We start from the raw sequence: 15,616 nt of genomic DNA on the forward strand, positions 1-15,616 counted from the left end.
CCAGCTGAATCCTCAGTCTTATGAACGCTGCCTTCACATGTTTCTGATAAAAGATTATCATTTGAGGAACACACTTGTTAGTCCCATCCGTGTCCCTGAATCTCATCCGTGTGGAGGCTAATTTGTATGCTGTCCTTAATGGTTGTGTTTGGGTTAGTTCGGGAGTAGCACAAAGCCTTTAATTGTGAGGTTTAACATTTTGCAATTAAAATCTCCCCTCATTGCTCTGAGGAATGAATGAGCTGTCTTTGATGTGCTTTAATCAGCCGAGATGTATTGTACTTTAAGAAGCATAAAGATGCCAGATACATTTCTGATTTTAAATTGACACACTCTTCCACCTTTGAAGATGATAGTTTCTTTTTCCCCGCTGGCTTAAAGAGCTCAGTCCCTTGAACCCCTACTCTCAGATTCTGGGGCGCAGATCTCTATCTCCCCATTCTAAAGTGGCCAAACAGGATTAGGAAAGAGGAGCGCTTCTTTTTCACCAGGACCAAGGAAGCGTTCACAATGATTCGCCAGAGCTTGACTAAAGATCTTAGATGCATACTGTGACTATATCAGCTGTTATTTTCTCACCTGTTAGAGGGGGGGGGGGGGAGGAGGGGGGTCTAGTCATCCTCTGTGAGACATCCTGATGTGAGCAACAGAGCATTTAAAAAACTCTTCAATGCAATTGTTTTATTTAGAGGTTTTTGGTTTTTTTGTGCTAATCTGTTTCATAATGCTGGGGAAGGTTGATCATGGTGACACTCTCCTGAGATATCTGGGTTTTGTTGTATTGTTGTTGAACAAAAAACCTCATTAAGATCAGAGGGAGAAAAGGAAAATATTCTTATTGGAGTAAAAGAGTCGGCAGTTTGATGAAGGCTGATTGGGAGCATCTGGGGGCTGTTTTCAGAGGACACAACCTGAGTGAGCAACACTGGCATTTGAGTACGGCCCGCTCCTAGAAACTGAAAATCTCCCAGCAAGCAAATTAACGGGAGCAGGGATTTGGTAATAATGGAGGTTCTCGGCTTTTGTTTCACCGTGACAGATGGACAGTGTGTGCTCAAATTGAATTTGGCTTTAATTGCATTGTGGCGTTTATAATTTATCTGCTCCACAGACTTTGTTTACAGGTTTATGGGGTCTTGAAATGTGTGTTTTGCTCCCTTTTCCCTCTCTTCTACGTCTTTCCTCTCTCTGTGTGTGTGAGCGTGTGTCTGTGTGTATGTGTCGGCCAGATCCTTTTTCATCCTCCACTACAGCAGGATAAAGGACACTGTAATTCTCCGAGAGTGTGGTGTTCATTACCGTAGCAGTTTGCCCTCCAGGGTGAATGTGTTCAATAAGTGAGATTGTCTTTTTTCCAATATACACTTAAATGGTATAAGATTGCAAATGTAAGCTCCGTAGTGCCCGTCTGCTCCAATGCTCAATGTTGAAATAATTTGGATCACCTCGATAGGCGAACACAATATAATCAAATATGTCTCCTTTTGAATAACTCCTGCACATGCACACAAGGACACCCATGTTGGCAGAGAAGAAGGCACACACATAAAGTATATATGCTCAAAAACACATCCATTCAGTTGCTCTGCACAAGAGTAAAGAAAGAGCCTACTTGAGTTATTTTCTCCTGCTTGTGTGTAATTCTACATATGTTGAAGTGCTTCTTCTGTATGCAGGTGGGCTAGGTGAATGCTTCTATGCCTTTCATGCAAATAAAAGTAGACACTCGAGAAGTAGGAAAAGCATATTTGTATTTCGTTAGAGGAATGATACAACTAAGCTCAATATATCCACTTGCTAAACTTCAAAAGCTACTTGGTGATTACTCAAATCTCAGTCTGGACACGACTAGAAAGCCAGTGCATTGTCTCATTAATTTGTGCAGTATTTCCTTTTCTTTTTCCCTTCGGACAGACCTCCTGCTGCATCTCACTGTGGTGATAAAGATTATATGCTTGTCTCCTGCTCCATCTAGCTCTTTTCTCCTCTCCTTATCCTAGCCTCTGCCACCCTCTAATTGATGCACCCCTGCCAATTTACACTTCAGCCCTGGCTCTGACCCCTATTAACTACCTGGCCTCACTCTCCGAGGGATAGCACTGTGTTCAGGGAGAATCCTCCACCCCCAATCAACTCCTCTTAAGACTACCGCTAAACACATTTTCATACTTAGCCAGCGAGAGAACTGCGCTTCACACTCTCGCCAACTTTTATCTGGATGAGTGAAAAGGATAAGCCGAGCCGCGCTGTTTTCCTAAACGCGCGGCGTCCCACAACACGGCACTTTATCATCCCCAAGCCTCACGGTCATTTCACACAGGTTATTTATTTTATTTTTTCTCCCTCTGTCCTCAGATTACTGTCTTGGTAACACTGCAGCAGCCACTTGTCATTGTCTGTTTTTCACTTGTCCTAGATCGGGGGTATTTTGAGGAATGTCCGCTCTGTTCTCCTCTCTGAAGCAGTCCCAGAAGTCGGCCCATGTGGGTTGTGGGACAGAAAGAGAAAGTGGTCTGCGTGCTTAGGCAGTGCTGAAGCTGTGGCTGACATATCCGGGCTTTACTTGACCTGATGTTATGTCATCATGAAAGTTATTTGGGGGTCCTGACTCTGACGATGATTACAGGACTGCAGATAATCGTGTGTGTGTGTGTGTGTGTGTGTGTGTGTGTGTGTGTGTGTGTGTGTGTGTGTGTGAGTGTGTGTGTGTGTGGGAGAGATCTGCCATTTGTCTTGTTTATATTTAGATGATATTTCCAAGTGAAGTGGATATATTTAGGAAAAGGAATTGCTGGGATGAGGATACATAAGAGGGGTTAGTCACGTAGTTACATTTTTGCAGCAGACATGCTATGTGTACAGGGTAATGAAGTAGGGAATCATTCTGTGTTCTCGATTAACAGTAATCACAAAGCAATTGAAGCGTGAAAAATGAATTTGTTTCTTCCAATGCAGAGCAGCCTCACAACACACACAGCAAACTTATTAATTACACTGCCACTGTTGAGCTAGCTAGAATAATATTTTTTAAATGCTGTCATGTGTTGTCTGCTTAATTGTACGGCAGGCGCATTGTTTCTTCACGTTAAAGTTCAGGAGTGAAAGAAAAACTGGCAGTTAGTTTTAGCTTCCTCCCTCAGCTACACTGAGTAACGTTGCGGCTGTTTAGCCACTTTTCTCTGGGCAAATTGTTTTTTTGACCCATGGAATGTTAGAGGAAATGCTTCTTTCTCATTGGCGGTCCCCCGGGTGTGGAGGCCATGGCCCCTGTCATCGGCCCCAGTGCACACACAGACACACGCACGCACTCAGACACACGCACGCACTCAGACACACACACACACACACACACACACTCTTTGCTAGAAGAAAGCAATGCACCACGAGAGAGGGACCTCCAGGCCTTGTTATAGCACCGACAGCCCTCCCCCAATCAAACTCCTAGATGTGACATTACAACACTCAGAGATCTTTTTCAGTGGTATTATAATAAGCACACACACACACACACACACACACACACACACACACACACACACACACACACACACACACACACACACACACACACACACACACACACACACACACACACACTTAAAAAGATACCCACATTATTTCTTCTCTCTGTATCTCTGTTTACCATACCCCTTTTCTATTTTGTATGGCTTTCAGTTTGTGTACAAAGTTATCAGTAATTAACCATTGCTTTGCACAAATAAACAGACACCAGACAGTGATGATTTTGTTTCTCCAACCCCCTTAAAGAGACGTTAAAAAGTAATCATGAACGGTCCCAATTCGAAAAGGATTTCCCTAGAATGTGCACTGAAATATGCTCCTCAGATCAATTAAGTGTTTACAGCCTGTAAGAATCAGCAGCACAATAGAGAAGCTGTCTCTTTTGGACCCCGGAGGCTACCGTAGCAATGTTTCATTAAGTGCACTCACTCCTGTGGCCCCCTATAAACACACATTAATTAAGGCACACCGAAACACAGCTTCTGAGCTTGCACTATGGTAATGATGATATGACCCCAAAAGGAGAGGTGCACCAGGGGTCAGGGAATAAAAGCAGGGAGCGTTTAATGCCAGAGCTTGGCTGATCTGCAGAAACACTCTCTGAACTGGTCCAATTCAAATTAAGCCAAGATTTTCTTAACAGGCTCATTTAAATGTGCATGAATGTAGATTCATTTTCCGGCAGTATGGCCAGGGTGGGATTTCTTTCCCCATAAAAATAATGATAAGGGTCAAGATTACTTTTTTTTTTCTCTGTCAGCAGTCAACGCCTTGTATAATAATTGATGTACATTGAAAGAAATGACCTAATATTATTAATTATCTGGTTGTCCGTGTCAAAAAATTCACCAACATATAATTATATATGACATAAACACCAAATAGTTCCGTCAGATTCTAATAAATAGAGGCTGAACATATGTTCTTTGACATGCTGTTACGTGAGATTGAAGATTACCAGAACTGAGAGGTGTACCCTATACCCTAATACAAAACTTACCTTGTAGACATGCGGCAGCTGACCTGAGATCAGTGCCTGCTCATCCCTCAAATCACTTTAGTTTCAATCGCAGTCACCTCCCATAGACAATTTAGGGAGATTTGACAGTGGCAAATGGGTGTCATCAATATGATCCCAAACATTGACATTTTCTCTGGTGGGCTAAGTGGAAAGTCCCATCCCATCCTCTCAAGATCTGCAGCTAGAGGCCAGGGGGCTGGTATCCATCTTCGTAACAGTGACTATGTTGGAGGAGGAGGTGAAGGAAGAGGAGGCGAGGAGATGGAGGGGAGGGAGGCAGCATGTCAATGAGCCTGCCCAGTGTCACTGAGCACCACACAGAACAGCCATCTGGAGAATCAAAGACTCCTACCATCTGGCTGCCTCACCCACTCGCTACCCCCACAGAATAAGAATCAACCAGATAGTACTTTGCCATAACACTCCTTGGCCTCTTGGAGAAAAAAAAGTCAGGTAAAACGGCATTTAAGTAAAACAAAAAAAAAAGGCCTGTCAACGTTCAAAGAGAAACCAGTAAAAGAAAACAGGCTTTTGATCTGCATGGGTGTACACCTCTTTGCTTTTTATAACTGATGGGAAAATACAACTGACCCTCATTCGTCAACCATCATATGTTAAAATCAGACTTTCAAATGAACATATGCCTTCTCCACTGCCAAACCACATACCTACTAATTCCATCTTTGTCTTACGCTTTAAATCAATCTCACATCTGCTTAGAAAACACATGTTCACTATTCAAATCTGGAGCTTGTGTTTGAATTATTCAAAGAAAAGTTTTGAAATAAAGTATTTAAGATTACCCTCATGTTTTATGATGAATAATAGCATCTTTTTATAATACATTTGCGGTTTAGAAATGTAATTCAAATGCCAATTCACTGATAGTTAACACAATTGCTAGTTGTTAATCTCCGATTTCTTTCAATAAGAGTTCTGTTGTTGATTCTTTGTGGATATTAAAGCTGCCCAAGTCTTCAGGGGGAAAGTTCTGCTTAACAAGCTAAAACTGTAACGCAATGACATTTAAAGCCTAAAGGAGCTCTGAGTGGTCCTTTAAAGTCTTGATTTAAATTATGCATGCTCTCTAAGTATGTATTTGGCAGGAAAGAGTAGGCAGAATAGGAAGGGATGAACGCAGAAAAGTCCTCAGCTATGTTCCAAAATGCTATTTCCGTGTTGCTGAGGTACCATTGTTTACAGGGCTTTGATGGAGAGGTGCCCTGATCGCCACTAGCTGTTTCTTTCCCTCTCTTGTTTTCTTCCCTCTCTTAGTTTGAGAGAAATCTCCTGACGCTGTAAAATGGGCAATGATGACATATGTGGATGCAGGCCTGTTCATATCTTTGTGGGGCCTTTAGGGAAATAAATATCTGAGAACATTCAGTGAAATGAAGCTCACTCAATAAATCACCATGACACAATAAACACTTCTGGCACATGAGCACCCCCCTACCCTCCATCCCCTGGTGCCCAGCCCCCTCACACACACACACACACACACACACACACACACACACACACACACACACACACACACACACACACACACACACACACACACACACAGACTCTCCTCTCAGACACCACCTACCTCTCCCCGCCTCTTCTTGTGCTACCAAATGGTGCCTCCCCACAGGCCAGTAAATCAAATCCCAGCACAAATACAGTGGGAATTTATTTGGAATGGGCTTTTGTTCTCTTTAACGCCTGATTGTTAGGCCGACTAGGTTGCGTGATAAATTTTGAGCAGGTTGTTTCTGTGCAATAGCTGTGTGTTTGTCCCCCCCCCTGTACTTAATGTGAATCATACTGCTTTTAAACTCCACTCCTTTGCCCATTTACAAGCAATGTAGAAAACAGATTTTTTTAATAGGCTAAATGTAAAGGAAATGGTCTTGGTATTCCAAAGATGGTGGTGCTTTACATTTGTCGTTACGTGCTTATCCATTCAACTGCTTTTATGCACATTTTCATATACAAAATCAAACAAATAGGTAAAATACAAAAAAAATAGATTGCAAAATGTAATACAAACAGACATTGTTATCATGATGTACACATAGCCTTTGAATTACATCTCCAATGAATCGTGGGCTCTGCTACAGAGAGTAAATTGCGAAAAAAATCGGATGTATTTTAAGTGATAAGAAAATTGTTTCAAACCTTAAATAAATAAAGGTATGATAAATAAATTGACTTTTAATTATTTTATGTCATTTCAATCTCTTCTTCTCTAGTAGTTTATTCAAATCTTACTGGAATCTTGGAGGCACCAGCTCTTTTTGACGCAATCAACTCTTAATATTTACATAACCGAAGAATTTTCATTTCATTTTCTATCGACGATTATTTGGAAATTTGTTTAAAACTTTTCCTCAAATTTATTGGAAACTTGGCTACAGAAACAATACATGTTATTGTTGAACTAGTCAAAAGGACAATTAAAGTTGTTATCTTTCAATAAAGTGAATTAGTAAATGGAAAACATTGTTCGTGTCTTGGCTATGTTCACGTGTCCCGACGCCTCCTGAGTGACTCTGCAAGCGGGATGAGGCTCAGCTTTTCCCTTTGCTCATGACACTCAGTCAGTCTCCTATGACAGCCGCTGTTTATGCAGAGGTAACACAACACACTCTAATTGGTTTATCAGTGTTTGCTATGGTAACCCACATGGAAACAGCCCCTAAAACAATTATATTTTTAAACCGCTGGCCAGGATATATTTTGCTTTATCTATGGGCACCGTGGATATCTGTTATAAATGGCACATAGTTAGTACACGGAGAGAAAGACATTGTTTACACTGGGCCTCATACGGTGAATCTGTCCAGTGTAAGGTAATCTGCAGTAATAAGCTCCATTTGTTTTGTTTAGCTTTTAAGCTGAGGGAGAGAGGAAGGGAGAGGGGAGAGTGAAAAAAAAAATCTCATTTCAAATCCTACCCACCTTCTTATCTCTATTTGTTCAGTTGTTTTTAATGCCACATACTGAAAGAATTTCAATGGCTGTTTTGCCATGAAGTCATTTGTTATCCTTCAGCGGGCTTTCGTCTCCCTATTGTGTGACAGCCCCCGAGTGCTCGAATCCTCCAGATGGAGCAGGTCAGACACACAAAGATACACACACACACACACACACACACACTCAGGCAGGTTCACACACTTTCTTTTCAATGGTTGACATAGATCTACTTGCCTTGTGACACATACGGAAATGATAATGTCATTTTTGGCAATTTGTCTTCCCCTACTTTTCTGTTAGTTGGAAATGTGGCTCTTAAGAGCTGTTAAGAGCTGCCTGGCAGTTATACAGCTCATGTCATGTTTACAAACAGTCCAAATGAAAATGTTTCACAACAGTATTCTCGTTGTACGCATATTGTCAGTCGGTCTGTTATTCACTTACAGATTTTCCTTCCAAAAATGTGTGGACGCCTCACAGAACAGATGCATCTGCTTTGTTTTATTTGGCAATTACGCTCAACTAAGGAGCTCTGCCCAAAAAGCAAAGCCCAATGTGAAAGTCTTTCTTCTAGAGATGAAACACATTATGCTTCCTCTTGGTAACTTGGTAAATAAAGTTAGTAAGTTAAACTTTTTGAAAATTGGGTTTCTTTAATTATCATGCTCACTTTTTTCCCTTTCTTCTCTTTTCCATGTCCTGCTGTGTCCCCGTTTGGATTGTCTGATGAACAGGTTAGTTACTTAATATTTTATATTTCAACATCCTCATTTTCCAACAATAAACAAATCAATATATTCAAATGTTCTATGTTATTTGTAACCTAATACTTTAGTACATTTTCCATACTTTTTGCTCAGCCACTGCCTAAACAAGTTCTGCAATAACCCAACACTCATATCTTTAATATAATACTTACATTAAATGATCTGAATGTTTGTAAGAGACAGATGGCTTCCAAGTGCAGTTTCGCTTTCTCTGCATGAGATACAATATACAAAAGAGCTCCGGTTAAATCCACAATAACGTTTCATCATGAAAACAACAGGTGCAACTCAGTGATCGTTCACTTTCACCAGCCAGGGATGGCAATAAAGGTAAGAGCAGGTTCCATAACAAGTAGAACGTAATAACCGTAACAGCCATCCTTAAATGATTTGATTGACTCACGCTAGACCTCACCGCTCTATTTTAAACCTAATGGAGTCTGAGTATAATTTGACCAAGCCTTGATTGACAGCCCCTTTCTCTATCTCAACAGTAACCCCTGACCATGTACATTAGACTTGGATTAAGGCAAGGTGCTAACGCATATTAAAAAATTAAGCCAAGCCACTGGACTGGCAAAGCTCCTTTTTTCTGCCCTTTTTTCCCCCATTCCATGTACTTCCTTTCGGATGGTATTACATTAAAATTTCAATGGCATCAAGTGGTGATAGCGACTTGTTAATACAGCCGCAGCTTGCCCTTGTGGAGGAAATCAAATGACACAGTGCAGCAGGCCACAGAGGAAAGACTGATAGGACATTATACTGCTTACACAGAGCCTTGCCGTAGAGAGGCATCAAATATAACAATGTAGCCTTCGTAACTCGGTGCTTAATTTGTCAAAATGCCTCACTTTTGTTGCGGGCATATTTTACAGTGCCTCGAGCCCTTGGCATATTTAAGAGGACCACGGTAGTTTTTCCTGAGGCAGGAAACCCGCCTTATTGTACTGCTTCAGCTGCTGTAAATAGTAGTAAATCTTTGGTGTTGCATTTATTCTAGCATGACACCAAAGCCTCCCACTCAGAATGATTGAATGTAACTTATTTGATTCTACTTCCCTTCATTTGGGGATTTTGTGAAGAGCCCGGTTTGAAGACAATGAACTAACAAAAGATTGTTTTAACAGCTGCGCGTCTTTGATTACACGCTTCTTTGAAGTATCACTTTAACTCCGCCTTTGAACTTGGATAGAGATCAGAAATGAATCGAGCTTCTTTTTGATGTAAGAGGAGGGGATTTTATTGTTGAAATGTTCATAAACTGCTTCCAACCGTTTAGAGAACAAGTTCAGTGTTGATTTTTAAAACGAGGCAGGAGAAAAGGGAGGGCGGCATGGGGTTTGAAGGGAGGAGAGGAGGGTGAAGGCTGGTTTCGTGTTCACGTGCACCCAATGACAAGAAAAGGAAAACAAGGGTTTTTATTCCCGTTCTTAGATACAGTCTTCAAGTTACTCCAGAGTCTCGAGCTCCACATTTACTTGTGTGCCTCATTAGGAAAATATGCCATCCATATGTTTCCCTAAATGATCGTTATATTAGTTTCCCCACTTGTGAAAGACGTGCCTAGAATCGCAGGAGTTAAACCGTCCTGTAGCGGTTATACTTAATCTGCTTTGTTGCTTTTGACAGCAGTAATAATGTGCATTTGAGGTACTTTGTTGTTTTGGACAAAACTCAAATTCTATTAAGGGATTAAGTAATTGAACACTAATCTAAAGGACTTGAGGTTTCTGTTCTTTGGTAATGCCTTTAATCTTGGCACAGTTTAAAAAAAGGCAGTGAAGTACTGAGTCACTGAGGGGAAAGCAGATTAGTTCAATATCATGTATTTTAGGGGAGAACTACGCTAGCTTAGATGGATTACTGTTGAATCAGTGAATTGAAATGTAATGACGCAAAAATGTATATTTGCATGAACACGAAGCTGTGTAAACTTTCTATTTGGAAATAACAGCAAAGACTGAATCATGGGAATTAAGTAGTTTGTGCAAATATGTAATATTTTTAAAACAGGAGCTATTTTTTTTGTTCTACAATAAATTGTTTGCGGAAGTTAGATCATGAAATACCCAAACTAGAAGTTTCACACAATACCAAAATTAGAAATATAATGCATCGGCTGTAGGCTATTGCATTCTCCATCATTTTCAAATTAATCATGCTCCAGATCCACCGCCATTGTTCAATTTTACTGTTACCAGTAACAATAAAGAAACAAAAGTTGAAGAAATTGCTTGCCCTACATCTGTCATTGTCATTGAAAGACTGGCCATAATACTTTATTTATATTCTGCAGATACTGTATGTGGTTTCTGTTGTACATGTTCATTGATTCAAGGGCAGACAAATATCCCCCCAATACCTTACATGACCCACATAGAGCAGTATGTGCAATTCTCCATCTATTAAAATAACATGATAGACACAAGTAAACTGTATTATACATTTTGTTACCCTTGCAGCTCACTCAAATTACATTTTCAATGTCGTCCACTCAATCTCCTCTGGTCTTTTGTGCTTTCTTTGATATAAATAGACAGACATTCAGGGGTCTGAAGAGTGGAAGTTAGAAGAATAAAAAGGGAAGAGGAAATTTAGATATTTTTAAATGATGTCCTACATTTTGTCAGCTAAAATCAGGATATTGCCTGAGCGGGGAGAAGCCATGTTCTTCAGTTGTCAAAAGGCAGTAAGTAATGATTAAAATAGCAGTGTGAAACGCGGGGAGATTAAAGTGATGCTAATGATAAGTGAGAGAAGAAAAGGGCAAGCTATATTTTAATTCCTGGGAGAATGGTTAATGACTTCTATTGCCTGAGATTAAACTAAACCTGTCTCATCAGCTTTTTCTGCTCGCTGAGGAAAAAAAGCCCCCTGCACTTTAATTTATTAAACTCTTTTAAGGAAGCACATTGATCTACATAGGTTAAACTTTCAAAATTTGGGCAAAAAGACGCCCCATAAAGCTGTCATGCAGGGCAAAGCTGTTGAGTTGCTCAAGGCACACTATAAAGAATTCATTATCTCCAAACTGCCACATTTAATCAGAAAATATCAATTATTTAAAAGGGGGGAGTTTGCTCCTGTTTAGAGCATCAGGTTTTACTGACACTGTGGATTAAACTGACACGTTGAATATATTTTTCTGCTGTGGGGGTGCTGTGAACTTTTCCATTTTCAACACCCTTTCTTTGTACCTTTGGCTGAGAAAATGTGCATTTGGCCACTGCAAATGGCTCCGTATAATCACATCAGCGGTATAATATCATCCAACAAGTAAAATGTTTATCTCCTGTTTTCAGCTTGTTGGAGGCAGTAAGACTTGTGCTGGGAAAATGTTTCGCCTGGCATTAGCACAGAAGCAGTGGTGACCTCTGTAATGAAATGTATGGTGCTGTTGACATGGCATTACAGCGATTCAACACTGTTCATTAATCTTTGTTTTGCTAGAACCCTTCTGGCATGTCCTTCGCCAAGGTGCGGAGCAATGCCAGAAATTGTAAGGCTCACCACATATTTCTGATGGCAATTAGCATGCATTCCGATCCACTGAGCCCCTCACATAACAGCCCAATCCTTACTGCGACCCGAGTCTTTATCAGCACCCGGGTGATAGGAGTCATTGAACATTCTGCTGACAGCAGATTATTTTTGTTTTTATACAGATGTCAGGCTTGAGTAGGTGGTGTTTTCCACTCTTTCTGTGGGACCATGGGCCCCGTTGTACTCTCTTTTCATTCGCAGATGACAGAGCAATGCTGGGTTTTTTACATTATCTCAGTTTTTGTTATAGTGTCCTTATTGCCCCTCTTTACTTATCTGAACCTCTGTCATTCAAGGTCTCGAAATAGGTCTGATATTTAAAGCATTTGTACAGACGTCCCTTAGCACAACTAATAACAACACTCCACCCGCTCTGATTCCTGTGTGCCACTACATTCTCAGTGGATCATTCAGCAGGAAGCAGGCATGCAATTAATAAGCCTTTAATTCTAAAATCACTGTTCTGCCAAATGGGAACCATTTAAGAGACTTTCATACAGATATAAAAGAGAATTTCCGCCAATCTCTACAAAGAGAGGAAGCACATTTCTCAAGTGCCAACTGATGGCCCAGGTGTACCAGCCATGATTCTGATCGATATCATCAATGGCTCCTACTGCCGAGCAGAATTTGATCCAGGAGTCTCATGCTAATGTTCACGCCTGTGTCAGATACAATGTAATCTCTTCTTTTGAATCAATGACACTTTTTTAATGGTCTCATCGCTTTTCTTATGTAGATGGTAACACTATTCTTGAGTCACATAATCGGAAGCGATCAGGAAAGCTTTGAATATGCTGACAGCTTAGTTAACACTCGTACAAACATGATGGACAGTTTTCTCAACAGTCTCAGGATGTACATTGTAGGGTGGATTAGTGTCCGTGGCACTGTGCGTAACCTCTGGCTCTTCTTTTGACAAATTCTAATTTTCCCTTGTTATGGTAATGATTTAAATCTCTAGATTTGCCCGGAGTCAGAGGAAAATGTGTCTGTATTATTTTGTTGACATATTCAGGATGAAATGATTTTTTTGCCTCCCCCCCTTGTTGCGTAAAGTAATATCTCTGTGTTTCTGGGGAGACATTACAATAATGCATTAAGAAATCACATTAATAATGCACATATTTTGTCACATATTTATAACTATCCCCCAGACATCAACATGTCACAGTTGTTGTTAGATCCCCTTTGGTTTCAATTAAAATCTCGCTGAGGCAATAAAAATAGCCAATTAAATTGGAGCAGGCTCTTCAGAGGTACAATTGGTCTGATTAGATTAACCTTGAACATCAATTAGGGTTAAAAATAAGCTTAAATGTATTTTAATAACTGCCCACCATATTTGAAGCTAAACTAAACTTCACTTGTATCACTCACTTCCCCTGTATTGATTCCTTAAGTGTCATTATTTTCACTTGATTAGCCTGCGTTATTATTTATTTTCTCCCGTGCTTATTTGATGCTTAATTATTTAGACCAGATTTTTTTTTTATAGCGCTCTCATTGTGAAACATTGAGACTTCATTATCTAATTACAGGAGTGTGTTTCCAAGTTACAACAGACAATAGAGATGTAATGATGTATAACAAGCATCGTTCTACATATTAATCAACACCAGGCTCGAAAGCAGGGTCACTATCCTGCTTTTACAGCTGTACAAGTCCTCCCTCCATCACTCTCTCTCTTCTCTGTCACACACATGCATAAAAATACACACTCTCTTCTCTCCGATAGCTGCGGTGTGTCAACTTTTTCTCACCACCACTTCTGCCCGGCTGCTTTCAGTGATCCAATCCCACCTGGTGACTAAGAACTGAGCACCCAGACGCTAAAAATATGCCTGACGCTAATGTCACACCCCCCTGCCATTTCCAGCACCCGGTTCCCAAAGCCCAGGCTGGTGTGAAGGGAGGGAGCCAGGCAGACATCTTTGTAATGCTTTTAATAACATGTGTAAATGGGCAAGGGGCCTATCGGTCTTTATCAGGCCTGGCGAGCGGAGCAGAGCAGCTGATACCACCTAGGGGCTGGGAAACGCCTGATTCATCTAACAGCCCGTGAAGCTGATTAATTTCACTCTTCATTAAGAATGTGTTGTGGCGTCTTCTCCGGACGCCGACACATCTCTACCTCCACACAGTCCTTGGTCATTTTTTTGCCTCTTCTCCAGTATTTACTCCTCACACCGTGGCTTGCATTCCTCCTTTCCTGGGCAGCGTTAGCAGCAGCGGCCACCCTCCTCCTCCTCTCTTTGCGCCCTTGGCAAATGAAAGGTCAAAGACGCTGCAGTGATTAATGAGCAGTAGACTCTGGGATCTCTCTGTCAACCCCCCGCCAGTCCCCCTCCCCTCCTGCACTCCCCGCTCCTTGCATTATTTCATCTGATAATCTCACACAACACTACTTAGTATGTCGCGACAAAAACAGCGTTGTGTGTCTGTGCCGAGCCAAGTGGACACAAACTCTGATGAACTTTTTTTTCGTGGGGCATAAAGGGAGAGTATTATCGAGGAAGGGGGAAGCGAGAGCGGTGCTCACAGAATCTTTTCGGGCCGAAGAAAAGGTGCTGTAGTGTAAATGGTTGGCTCTCCACTCAGCTTTTCATCTCAAGATGTTGCTACCAATTCTAATGGTTTAAGTAGTGGGCTTTCAGCTCAAAAAACTCCACTTCAGTGGCTTGGCGGTTTTAGGGAGTAATTGAATGTGAACGTCACCGTTCCTTTCATAGGATAGATGACACTTCACGGGCTCAGACCAACTGTTTATTTGAAAAAGTAATGAAATATTTACTCTCCGTTGCAGTACAGATTAGCAGCAGTAATTGACTGCGACATTAGTCTGCACAAGTATGTGCGCGTTTTATAGCGCGAGAGAGTGGGAGAGGGAGAAAGAGTTAGAGGGCCCCTCATGTTTGAATGCAGATCTTCAGCACACAATAGGCCTGTTAGTGAGGCTGAGTTTCTGCCTGTCACTTTCTCTCCACATGTTGCTTTTTCTTTCAGAGATAAGTGGGCCTAATGCTGAACAAATAGTGGAAATCAGAAGCCACTGAGAATCATTTGCCTCTCCTTTTCCCATGGCTCCCAAATAGACACCCAGACTCACAGACAGAGGGAGTGACGATGAGAGAGCGAGACGGGGAGGGGGGGGGGAACAGAAGAAGTAGAAAAAAAACTCAATGAGCAAAACAATTTTGTCACCACAAGCAGATCCAATTGAAAAGTCTTCTGGATGGGGAAGAGCTGGAGTTGTCAGATCGGGCCATGGCAATGAATAGATCCAAGCAAGCTAAATTGGCATCAGGTGTGGGCTTCCCCTGGCCGGTGATAGGCTCCTACATTGTGCTGGCTAGACATTTGGCCATTTTTTAATATAATGGGAGAAATGAATGCAAATGAGTGAGTGGACTGAAATGTATTTAAATGCAGATTGAATGGGGGGCTCTGCGTAGCGCCTGATAACAAGTTGCTTTAGGAGAAGGGCCACATTGTGTTGGATCATCCCTCCACCCCCCACCGCTCCCAACCCCACACCAGCAGTCCTGTTCTCTCTCCCTCTGTTGCACTTGTGTCTCATAAGGGGCCATTGTTCACTGGGTAAACTCTCTCAAAACTATTTACATTACTCATTTATTTGAATTTCAAATATTTTGGGTTCTTTCTTTCTCCCATATATAGCTGACACACATGCAGCCTGCTGCCTCTGGCTATCCAATAAAACAGTAATTGCAAGAGGACAGGGGGCTGTGGCAGACAAAAAAGAAAAGAAAAAGCCGGAAAAGGAGGGGTTCAA

General features: G+C 41.4%; 1 protein-coding gene across 6 annotated transcripts in view; it reads left to right on the plus strand.

Annotated features, from left to right (window-relative positions):
- Positions 1 to 15,616, plus strand: part of dachd (dachshund d) — an 89,611-nt gene that overhangs the window by 17,936 nt on the left and 56,059 nt on the right. The window lies entirely within an intron of this gene.

Source organism: Eleginops maclovinus, chromosome 7 (genome assembly GCF_036324505.1).
Source record: "Eleginops maclovinus isolate JMC-PN-2008 ecotype Puerto Natales chromosome 7, JC_Emac_rtc_rv5, whole genome shotgun sequence".
Taxonomy (NCBI): Eukaryota; Metazoa; Chordata; class Actinopteri; order Perciformes; family Eleginopidae; genus Eleginops; species Eleginops maclovinus.